Source organism: Hibiscus syriacus, unplaced genomic scaffold, assembly GCF_006381635.1.
Source record: "Hibiscus syriacus cultivar Baekdansim isolate YM2019G1 unplaced genomic scaffold, ASM638163v2 tig00110828_pilon, whole genome shotgun sequence".
In the NCBI taxonomy this organism is placed as follows: Eukaryota; Viridiplantae; Streptophyta; class Magnoliopsida; order Malvales; family Malvaceae; genus Hibiscus; species Hibiscus syriacus.
The window spans coordinates 492,550-504,882 of record NW_024062880.1 but is presented as its reverse complement, the minus strand read 5'-3'; the positions used below and the strand labels follow the sequence as shown (position 1 = coordinate 504,882).

The 12,333-nt window shown below is 32.2% G+C and overlaps 1 pseudogene; it reads left to right on the top strand.

The window, feature by feature from the left end:
* The first annotated feature begins 4,548 nt into the window (after window positions 1-4,548).
* Window positions 4,549-11,280, top strand: LOC120142432 (annotated as a pseudogene).
* The last annotated feature ends 1,053 nt before the right edge of the window (window positions 11,281-12,333 follow it).

Below are 12,333 nucleotides of genomic sequence, written 5' to 3'. Positions count from 1 at the left end.
TGACAATTATATAACAAAAGATTTACGTTTATAATGAATATGAATTTAACAATCATCCTCTAATCTATGATATCTATTCTATTAAAGAAAATTTACGAGAAATTATTTGTTTAGTACCTAAAAATTATCAATTTTGATCCACTTTAGTATCTAAACTTTTAGTTTTTTCATAACCATATTTAAAGTTTAACTTTTTGATTCATTTAAGTACTCCGCCGTTAAAAACTTTACTTTTTGTTTCATTTTAGTACCCTTATTTAGAATTTAACATTAAATTTTGAAAGTTTAGGTACTTAAACAGACTAAAAATGATAGTTTAGGTACTAAGAGCGTTAAATTTTTGACAACAGATACTAAAATGAAGTGAAAACTAAATGTTAAGTATGGTTTTGAAAAAAATTAAATTTTAGATACTGAAACAGACCAAAACTGACAGTTTAAATACTAATTGAAAACAAATTAAAATTTAGATACTAAACACGTAATTTACCCTAAAATTCATAACATTCACTCAAAGTCAATCAAGTTGTAAACTTATCTATCAATCGCAATTGGTTAATAACTGATCTTTAAATATAGGAACTAATCCATAACTTGTTAAGTTAATTTTGTAAGTACCAAATTCTTTCTTTCATTTATATCTAATTATAATATTATTAGTTGAACTTTAAATACATGAATTTTATTGGTTTAACAGAGCAACACATTTAAGGTTAGTTAAATATTGACTAAGTCATTGAATTAATGTTGTTATATAGATTAGTTAAATATCGACTAAATTAGATATTATATGATGTTGATGTTTGATAAACTGGATAATGAGTATACCAACAACCAATTAATCTAATGAGATGATGTACTAGATCTTTTAAGTAAGGTTAGGGGGTTCGAATTCTGGAGATTGTTAATGGAGTAGATTGGGTTGGGAGGGTCACAATTCCCTCTGTAGTACCCAATCCAAATTAATCGATAAATAAATCGGATATCTGTGGATATACAAAAAAAAAGATTATGAGTATGATAATTGGTGATAATTATCTCTATTTACTTAGATTTAGAGTCACTAGTCATGTAAGAAGAGACTCGAGCAAAAAAGGAGTTCTAGAAGAAAAATGATGGCCCTCTTATTGAATGAGAGGATGAAAGATTATCGTTTAGCTCATGAAAATGTAACTTTAACCATATTTAAAGTTTAACTTTTTGATTCATTTAAGTACTCCGCCGTTAAAAACTTTACTTTTTGTTTCATTTTAGTACCCTTATTTAGAATTTAACATTAAATTTTGAAAGTTTAGGTACTTAAACAGGCCAAAAATGATAGTTTAGGTACTAAGAGCGTTAAATTTTTGACAACAGATACTAAAATGAAGTGAAAACTAAATGTTAAGTATGGTTTTGAAAAAAATTAAATTTTAGATATTGAAACAGACCAAAACTGATAGTTTAAATACTAATTGAAAAAAAAATTAAAATTTAGATACTAAACACGTAATTTACCCTAAAATTCATAACATTCACTCAAAGTCAATCAAGTTGTAAACTTATCTATCAATCGCAATTGGTTAATAACTGATCTTTAAATATAGGAACTAATCCATCACTTGTTAAGTTAATTTTGTAAGTACCAAATTCTTTCTTTCATTTATATCTAATTTTATTGTTATTAGTTGAACTTTAAATACATGAATTTTATTGGTTTAACAAAGCAACACATTTAAGGTTAGTTAAATATTGACTAAGTCATTGAATTAATGTTGTTATATAGATTAGTTAAATATCGACTAAATTAGATATTATATGATGTTGATGTTTGATAAACTGGATAACGAGTATACCAACAACCAGTTAATTTAATGAGATGAAGTATTAGATCTTTTAAGTAAGGTTAGGGGGTTCGAATTCTGGAGATTGATAATGGAGTAAACTAGGTTGGGGGGTCACAATTCCTTATGTAGTACCCGATCCAGATTAATCGATAAATAAATCGGATATCGGTGGATATACAAAAAAAAGATTATGAGTATGATTATTGGTGATAATTATCTCTATTTATTTAGATTTAGAGTCACTAGTCATGTAAGAAGAGACTCGAGCAAAAAGGAGTTCTAGAAGAAAAATGATGGCCCTCTTGTTGAAGGAGAGGATGAAAGATTATCGTTTAGCTCATGAAAATGTAACTTTAAGCATAGAATGATGGTTGATGGTAAGGATGAGTATTCGATTGAATCAAGTTGAGTTAAAAAATATTTGAGTTGGTTAAATTACTCATATTTGTTTTCTCTTTTTCCTTTTAGTTTATGCTACGTTTTAGGATTCAAACTTTATTTGATTTTTTTGAATTAGTCATTGGTATCTGATTTATTGGCTAATAAATCCAAATCAGGTTTTGCAGAGGTCCATTATGGGTATGACCCTCCCAACCCAGTTTGCTCCATACACAAACACTATGATTCAAACCCCTAATCTTGCTTGAAATCTAGTGTTTAATCTCACTAGACCAATTGATTGTTGGTTATTTAAAATTTTCTTAGTCAAGTTTTTGAATTTTTGTTCAAATTTAATTAAAAAGATCTACAATATTATGATGTTTATTGGACCAATTTAACTATTCTCCAATCATATAAAATATACATATATATTTCTTCATATTACAATATTATTTATAGATCAAATATCATCTAAAATTATAAAATATATTTATAATTTTATTTTTAAAGAACGTATTTTGGGATAAAATATTAAGAGAAGTGAAAAGGAGTCCATTGATGAGAAAAAAATTAATATAAAAATGTAATAAAATAAAATAAATTAAAAAATATAATATTGAAGGGTTAAATTGCGAAAAGATAAATTTGTTGTTAAAAATAAAAATAAAAATTACATAGATACTCTATAGTGACAGAGGATTATACAATTTAATTTGGTAAAAATAAACTTAAATAATTAAGGGTATGATAAATTATAACTGATTATTCCATCACGTTAATTTTTTTTATTTAATCAAATTAATGAATTTATCATTTAAATTTTTTTAAAATTTTCTGACTCAATTTAATTACATAAAATTTGACGACTTTTTAGTTTCTTATGTGTTTTTGAATGATTCCACTATACGTATAACACCATGACTAAAATAATTAAAATACAATTTAAAAAGTATATTAATACAATTTTCATATGAATATGTTAAAATTTATATAAACTAAATATTATATTATTCAAGATTCTTTAAAATATAATTATAAAAAGGGTAAAGTACAAAAAATATCCTCTAACTATAGGGTATTACTTTTACTGAGTTAAATTACTTAAAAATTACAAAATGATCCCTCGACTATAAGTATTACTTTATTGAGCCTCTCAACTATTAAAGGTTAAAAAATAGTCACCAGACTACTTATTGTGTTTCAAACTCGTCCCTTTATATTAAAAAAATTGATGGTAGTTTGAGTTGAATGTTAACGTGCTGAATGTGATATGATAAAATATGATCTTACATTCTCAAACAACTATCATATCTCAATCAACAGGTTAACGTCCAGCTCAAACTGCCATTAATTTTTTAACAAAAAAGGACGAATTTGGAACACAATGAATAGTCGGGTGACCATTTTGTAACTTTTAATAGTCCGGGACTCAACAAAGCAATGTCCTATAGTCAGAGGATTATTTTGTAACTTTTAATATTCGAAGGACTCAATAAAAATCACCATATAGTTAGGGGATCATTTGTGTACTTTATCTTATAAAAAATAGGAAAAAAATTACGAGATTAATGAGTTAATTGTATCATATTCCTCAAAGTATTACTCCCATTTTAAATTGGTCCTTAAACGTTTAAATATTACAATTTCATCCCTAAAATATGATTATCATTCTAAATTAGTCATTAAACTTTTAAACATTTCAATTTCATCCCCAAACTATGAAATTCATTCTAAATTAGTCCTCAAACTTGTTAAACATTCCAATTTCATCCAAATATGTAATTAGTTTCAACCATTGTTTAACCTAAATTTTATTTTTTTCAAAAATATAATAATACAACTTGACCTAACGATTTTATTAACAAGAGATGTGACTAGTATATACATATAGTTTGAGATAAAACCGAAATGCTAAAAAAGTTTAAGGATTAATTTAGAATGAAGCTCATAGTTTAGGGATGAAATTGAAATGTTCAAAATTTTAAGAATTAATTTAAAATAATAATCATAATTTAGAGATGAAATTATAACATTTTATTATGAATCAATTTAAAATGAGAATGTTACGTAGAGTACATGTACTACAATTAACTCGAGATTTATTTCAGGGCAGTGGTTATGGTTCAGTGACAGCACAAGCACATAGGAAAACGACCTCTCTCTCTCTCTCTCTCTCTCAAAATCCTTTTGAATTTTGAATATTAATTACTATATAAATACTTACTTAGACTGACTACTTCCACTCTGCAGTTCTCATTTCAGCTGAAAATCCTTGACGGCATGCGATTGGCATTCTCTTCGAATATGCTCAACGTTGTTTTTTGATTTGAATTCCGACTAGGTTTTACTCGGAGCTGTGGAAATGTGGAAGCTGAAATTCGCCGAGGGAGGGAATCCATGGCTGAGATCGGTGAACAATCACGTGGGGAGGCAGATTTGGGAGTTCAATCCCGACCTCGGTTCGCCGGAGGAGTTAATGGAGATCGAGAAAGCTCGCCTCGACTTCACCAACGACCGATTGAGAAAGAAGCACAGCTCAGATCTGCTTATGCGCTTGCAGGTACTTCGATCGATACACATTCTTTGTTATCTTTTTTCTTTTGTATTTCTCATTGCGTTCCATTGTTGTTAATTCCATTAAGACGAAGAGTGAAGTGTTGGGTAGCACTATTGAAATTCCTCAGGTTCTCATTCATTGCTACTTTATAGAAGCATTATATTTTGCTATATTTTATAATTGCTTGGTAGGTAGCACTATATTTGGTTGATAACTTATATTTTGATAATGGTTTCTTAATCCCGTGTAGAAGCAGTCAAACTGCTACTAAACATCGGTCAATGAACAATTATAAGCAATCTATCGAAACATGGCAGTATTAAACCTCAAGCGTTACGAATTACAGTCTTAATAGTTAATAGTGTCTTCTTTGATTTTGCTAATTTTCCCAGCAGCCTGCTTATGATTGTTATCAGTGCTTTTCCTTTTATGTGGGAAATGGCCCAGCGTAATTCCTCCTAAATCTTGATAAACTACCACTTTCCCTAAACTGTTTTTTTTTCAGAGCTAGCTTCGTGTTGTCTCAATTGGTTATCAGATAGGTTTAAACTTTGAACTTAAAATTTGCTGCTAGTAGCGATGAGTATTTGAAGCTTCTGGGCTGGACGAAATTTGTGGGAAATGGATAGGCAGCTTGTTTGAGAACCGTAAGAATATGTGGTAAGATTATTGTCAGCATGTGAAGTAGTTGTTAGCAATGGATGTGCTGTGTAGTAATATTCTTTAATTTCCTGAGAAGACAAATTTTTTTAATCATTTTACAGTCATTGTTCCCTCAGATTATATTACATAATGGGAGCTTTTGGATAGCAACTTTTCTTTATTAATGGTGCGGTTAATGCAATTTTAATGTATATCATCTGTCTTTTGCTTTCAGTTTTAAGGTAGAAGCTTTTTCATAGCTTTTCTGATTCTGTACTGTTATTTGGATTATTGAACTTTCATCTTTTATTTATGAAGTACGCTTATTGTTCTCCAGTTATTAATTATATTATTTAATCTCTTTCCTCCCATAATACAGTTTTCCAAGGAGAACCCAGTACCTGAAGTTTTGCCTCAGGTCAAAGTTGAGGAAGCGAAAAAAGTTACGGAAGGGATGATCACCAATACGTTACGAAGAGCTATAAATTTTCATTCATCTCTCCAGGCCCATGATGGGCATTGGCCAGGTGATTACGGAGGCCCCATGTTTCTTATGCCCGGCATGGTAAGTGCTGATTTTTTTAAGGTGCTCCTGATAACATCAGTTCCACTTATATTGTCTTACATGGGTGGCCAAAAATTTTTCATTTACCTTAACAAAATCTTGTTATTAAAATAAATATCATACTTTTAAAAGAAATAATTATGTAGCCTTCATATATATTTTTGTTTTGTTCATGTAATGCATCAGATAATTACTCTGTCGATCACCGGGCAATTGAATGCAGTGTTATCAGAAGAGCATAAGAAGGAGATGCGTCGCTACCTCTATAATCATCAGGCAATTTAAATATCTTTTATGCTGCTCTTTTAGCAAGTTTAATAGCTCAATTTTTTTTTCTCGAGTGTTTTGCATCTATTTCTTCTTGCCCTTGGGCTGTAAAGTTTGTGAACTATGGTAATGCATATGCAATTTCAGAACGAAGATGGTGGCTGGGGCCTACACATTGAGGGCCCAAGTACAATGTTTGGTTCTGCCTTGACTTATGTCACTTTAAGATTGCTTGGTGAAGGACCTAATGATGGGGAGGGGGCAATGGAGAGAGGAAGAGATTGGATTTTGAACCATGGTGGTGCTACTGAAATAACATCATGGGGGAAAATGTGGCTTTCAGTTCAGAACCTAACCCTTTTTATGTTGGTTCAAGTGCTTGGTTTAGTGTTCTTGATCTTCAAACGGGAATCTGTTTGAATAGTTGCATGCATTACTTGGTGGAAACAGGTGCTTGGAGCTTTTGAATGGTCTGGAAATAATCCCTTGCCCCCTGAGATATGGCTTCTCCCTTATATGCTTCCATTACATCCAGGTTCTCGTCCCTTCATTTCTTTCTAGAAACTTTGTTGAATCTGCATTTGGGCCAATTCTCTCCCAAAGAGAATAAAGGATTAAGTTTTTTCCCTTGCTACAGGAAGGATGTGGTGTCACTGCCGGATGGTCTATTTGCCTATGTCTTATTTATATGGAAAGAGGTTTGTTGGCCCTATCACACCAACAGTTTTGTCTTTGAGGAAGGAGCTTTTTACTAGTCCATACCATGAAATAGATTGGAATCAAGCACGAAATGCATGTGCAAAGGTTAGTGAAATTGATAGTTCATATAATTGATGTGCCTCTAATATTTATATACTTCTATAAATGATTTTAGATGGCCATGCAGTAATCAGAGCAAACCCAACTTGAGCTCTTTTTTATGTTAAGCTTTCAATCCAGAATCAATTGGTAATATTTAGATTGCCTTACCCTAAAATAAGCCCACAACTGATTTTAAACTTGGCCATTGCTGATGGAACCTGTTAACGAGAATCATAGGGACCACATCTTTTTCTCATTAGTTCTTTCCATAGATTGTTGAACAGTTCACCTTTGGTGTTGTAGATTTTCATTTAACATCAATAAACTCTCATTTTTTCTCGCAGGAAGATTTGTACTACCCTCACACGTTGCTGCAGGATATTCTTTGGGCATCACTTCACAAGATCGTTGAACCTATCCTAATGTGTTGGGCCGGAAAGAAGTTGAGAGAAAAGGCTCTCCAAACTGTGATTGAGCACATACACTATGAAGACGAGAATACTCGTTACATCTGCATTGGACCTGTAAACAAGGTGTGCAAGGAAAATAAATTCCTAAATCTCAAAAAGTAAATAAAAATAAAAAGCTATGCATGTTTCTTTGGTTCTTATACAGCTTTTTTGCAATTATCTGGTGTGTCCGAGTCTTTCAAAATTCAGATTACCATGCAGTTTGTATTCATTTTTTTACTGAACTCAGATATTTGTCATAATGCATGTGATGTGATTATATAGTATCAAATGTATCCCATGCAATTATTCTGTAATTTTTATTTGCTAAGCTAATTATATTTGTTTTGCCTTGGGATATATGTTTTGCTGATAATAGGTGTTAAACATGCTTTGCTGTTGGGTGGAAGATCCAAATTCAGAGGCGTTCAAGTTGCATCTTCCAAGACTTTATGATTATCTATGGGTTGCTGAAGATGGCATGAAAATGCAGGTGAGTATACCTTCTCATCCTTTATGTTGGTAATAGCCTTGAAAATCGGTCAAAAAAGAAAATTTATTTACATGATCTTTGGTATTAAGATATTTTTAACTGATAAGACAATATTAGTGCGTAGCTGCTGCTTCTAAATTTGAATTGTTGATATCTGAAGGTGGCTTCCATTTCATTTGGAAAATATAACTTATGCTTTATAAATAATGTTCTACAAATCTATGATCTGTAATTGTGTCTATCTTTTGGGTTTTTCATTTTTACTGCATTTGCAATATCTTAATGACCATTTATTCCGTGGGTATAATGAACTTATTGCAGGGTTACAATGGAAGTCAACTATGGGACACTGCCTTTGCAGTTCAAGCAATTATTTCAGCCAACCTCACTGAAGAGTACAGTTCAACTCTGAGGAAAGCGAACATGTACTTAAGGAACTCACAGGTGGATTGTGTTTCAGAAACACATTGGAGTTTATTCATTTGGGAGACTGCTTGCTATTGTATTTTTTATATGTTTTTTTTTCTCATTATTTTGAAGGTTCAAGAAGACTGCCAGGGGGATCTTAACTTTTGGTACCGTCACATTTCCAAAGGTGCTTGGCCTTTTTCAACTGCAGATCACGGATGGCCTATTTCAGATTGCACAGCAGAGGGATTAAAAGTACGTAGTTCTAAATTCAGACAATTTTCCTTATGTTTTCTTAACATTTTCCCCTCCTCCAGGCTGTCCTTTTATTATCAAAAATATCCCCAGAGATGGTTGGAGAACCACTAGAGGCAAATCGGTTATATGATGCCGTAAATGTTATCCTTTCACTTCAGGTAATTCATTTTCTGGTTATGATAAACTGGATCCATATATCTATAGACACACATGCAACATTAGTAAATATATTGTTAATACCAGGTAACCCTAGTCCAAATAGATTATCATAGTTATATTTTAAACCATGAAAACACCCATCCGGCAGTCCGGCCTCACCATTGGTCATTCATAATCTAGTTTCATCTTGAGATCAGTGTGGTAGTGTTGTTAATGAGCTCGGAGGTTGTTGCTAATATTTATTAGATTATGTTTCCATATATTTGCAGAATGCAGATGGTGGCTTTGCAACATATGAGCTGACAAGATCATACCCTTGGTTGGAGGTATCCGTCTTACTCTGTTCATGCCACTATTTTTCAACAATAGTTTTAGTTAATTTTACATTTGTGTAACATGAAACCTTAATTATCTAATACCTGGAACTAAATAGCTTGCGATGTTATCTGAAATTATGAGCACGAATGAAGTATGTATTTCATGAATAAACGGAAAAGATCATCCATAGGCGAATATTGTATTTTTAATTGCAATTCCTTATAGGCTTACCATATTGTTTTATGTTTACAGCTGATCAATCCTGCTGAAACATTCGGTGATATTGTTATTGACTATCCGTAAGATTCCAGCATTTTTGTTGAACTCTCTGGATTTTCCATTTTTATCTTTTTTGCTTGAAGTATGTAGTTTAATATCAATTATGATGGCTATTCAGTTATGTAGAATGTACATCGGCTGCAATTCAAGCTTTGACAGCTTTCAGAAAGTCACACCCTGGGCATCGTCGACATGAAGTAGACCAATGTATCCAAAATGCAACCAAGTACATCGAAAGCATACAAGCCTCAGATGGCTCATGGTTTGGCCCTTGCTTTCTTTAAAACCAATGTTTATAAGAAGCTTTTGTTGTTAGTCTATGATTTCTATCTATGGATAAACTTATTGAAGTAGTACAAGCCTCATATACCTCATAGCAATGTTTTCCGACTCCTGCCCGTGTCATGCGTCCCTGAATTTTCTTCCAAAATCTACTACAATGTTTCGATTCCGTCTTTTTCTCCTAGCTTTGAGCTCAATTCGAGTTATTTATGCTATGCAATTAGGTACGGCTCGTGGGGTGTTTGCTTCACCTATGGTACATGGTTTGGGGTGAAAGGATTGGTGGCTGCTGGGAAGAGCTTCAATAACTCTTCTAGCATTCAGAAAGCCTGCAATTTTCTGCTGTCCAAACAGCTTCCCTCAAGTGGCTGGGGAGAAAGTTATCTTTCATGTCAAAACAAGGTCTGGTTTATTAACTTGCCATGTAACAGTTATTAATTTCTACTCGAGCATATACGAAACATCTGAATTTTATGGATGATTCTGAAATACAACCGGTTAATATAACGCTAAAAATGGTAGAAATCGGTCGTAACAAAAAATTACCAAGAGCATAACTTTTTAAACTAGATAACATTTTAGGTTAAAACTGAAAATATTACATTTTTCATAACAATTTATGTAAATGGCATATCTATTCCTTATGCAACTTAAAAAGTTATTGTCAAGACATTCTGGGTTGTAACTGAAATTATTACCAATTTTCTAACTTTTTAGAGTATACATGTAACATTTTAGGTTAAAACTCGTCGCAATGTAATATTTTCAGTTGTAACCGAAATTATTACTGATTGTATAAATTTTTAGATTAAACAAGGTAATATTTTAGGTTAAAATCCATCGTAAATTAGCCTTTGATTAGGCTCTCGCAGAGTAGAACTACCCGTATTTTATAATATTAGTATAATATACCTAGTACGGGTATATGGATATTTCCTAACGCTGGTATATTGTATAATCTCAGTTCTAATTTTTATATTGTTTACAACGAATTAAATGCTCCCCTGTACAGGTTTACTCAAATATTGAGGGAAACAAACCACACGTGGTAAACACTGGCTGGGCTATGTTGGCTCTAATCGATGCCGGGCAGGTAAACTGTCACTCTATTACGAGTCCAGTCGAGTCGAAAATTTTTAAAATCAAATCGAGTTTTGTTCACCCTTACATGTTAGTCTGTAAAATGTTTCTGATTGAGAGAAACCGGACGTAAATACACATCTATTGGTCGCTTTATACGTTGCTATATATTTTCATGGTTTCATTGTTTCTATTTTGAACTTATTCAAACAGGCCGAGAGAGATCCTACTCCACTGCACAAAGCAGCCAGATATTTGATAAATTCCCAAATGGAGAATGGGGATTTTCCACAACAGGTAAGTTTTTCCGACGACGCCGGTGTGGAAAACGTTCATCTTAAAATGATGCATGTTCTTTGATTGAATTCGTGAACTCATTACATTCAGGAAATCATGGGAGTGTTCAACCAGAATTGCATGATCAGTTATTCCCCGCTTATCGCAACATTTTCCCTATTTGGGCATTAGGCGAATATCATACTAAAGTATTGCAGCTGTAACCCCTTCAGACCGATACGAGTAATCCGATCCAATCTGGAGTGTCAAATTAGGGCCACCAAAGTGACTTATTGTAAAAATAACAGAAAATTTAAAACTTTTTATCACATGTAAACTTATAAAATCATTTATCAATATTCAAAAATAAAATAAATTTTCAGACTTGTATATATAAAACAAAATACAAATACATGTCCCCTAATCAATGTATCATATTCTGCAAACAACGCCGGAAAAACTCTTTTACTGAAGTCGATAGATGCACTGTCATAATTCTTTTAACCTGAAAAAGTGAATAACAAAGTGAGTTTCGAAAAACTCAGTAATACAGAACTACCAGATGATACTGAAGAATGTGTAGATACATATAATATATATTTCCTTATTGGTTCAAATATCTACAGATTTTTAGGCTGAGCTGAGGTGCCATTGATATTTCAGGTAATAACAGATAGAATTCAGCTCCGATGGAAAATATCTGGGATGTTTAGGTTCAGGATATCATAATAGGTTATCTAGTGTATTTCTGTAAAACCAGTGAAAAGATACAGATACAATATTTTTAGTGAAATCGGTTTATGTAACATGTTTTAAAAACATGAACACTACTCTCATCCGTCAAGTCCAAAATGTGTAGGTTCCCCATAATCATATACACATCGTCAAGTCCAGTAAGGCTCTGAGCACACAGCCGAGGAGCTTCTAGGTATACTTCCTCTAACATTACCTCCTAAATAAAACATGTCCGTCCGTAAACGGATAAATAAAAAATCAAAACATAGTCCAAGTAAAGTATCAGATCAAAATCCAGGTCAAGTATCCGTTCATAATCCAAGTAAGGTATTATAATAGAATACATGTCGAAAATCAAAATAAAATATTCATGTGATTCGGGAACACACTAGAGTTTACAGATATTATTCAGAGTTACTGGATAATCTTATCAGGCAGAAGAAACAATGATCTTTCGTGTACCGATAGAATGCTGGAAGTTAGAATTACTATTAGAAGAGTTCAATAACTAATGTAATCATCAGTTATTCAGAATGTGACCTGAGCTGATAAGGAAG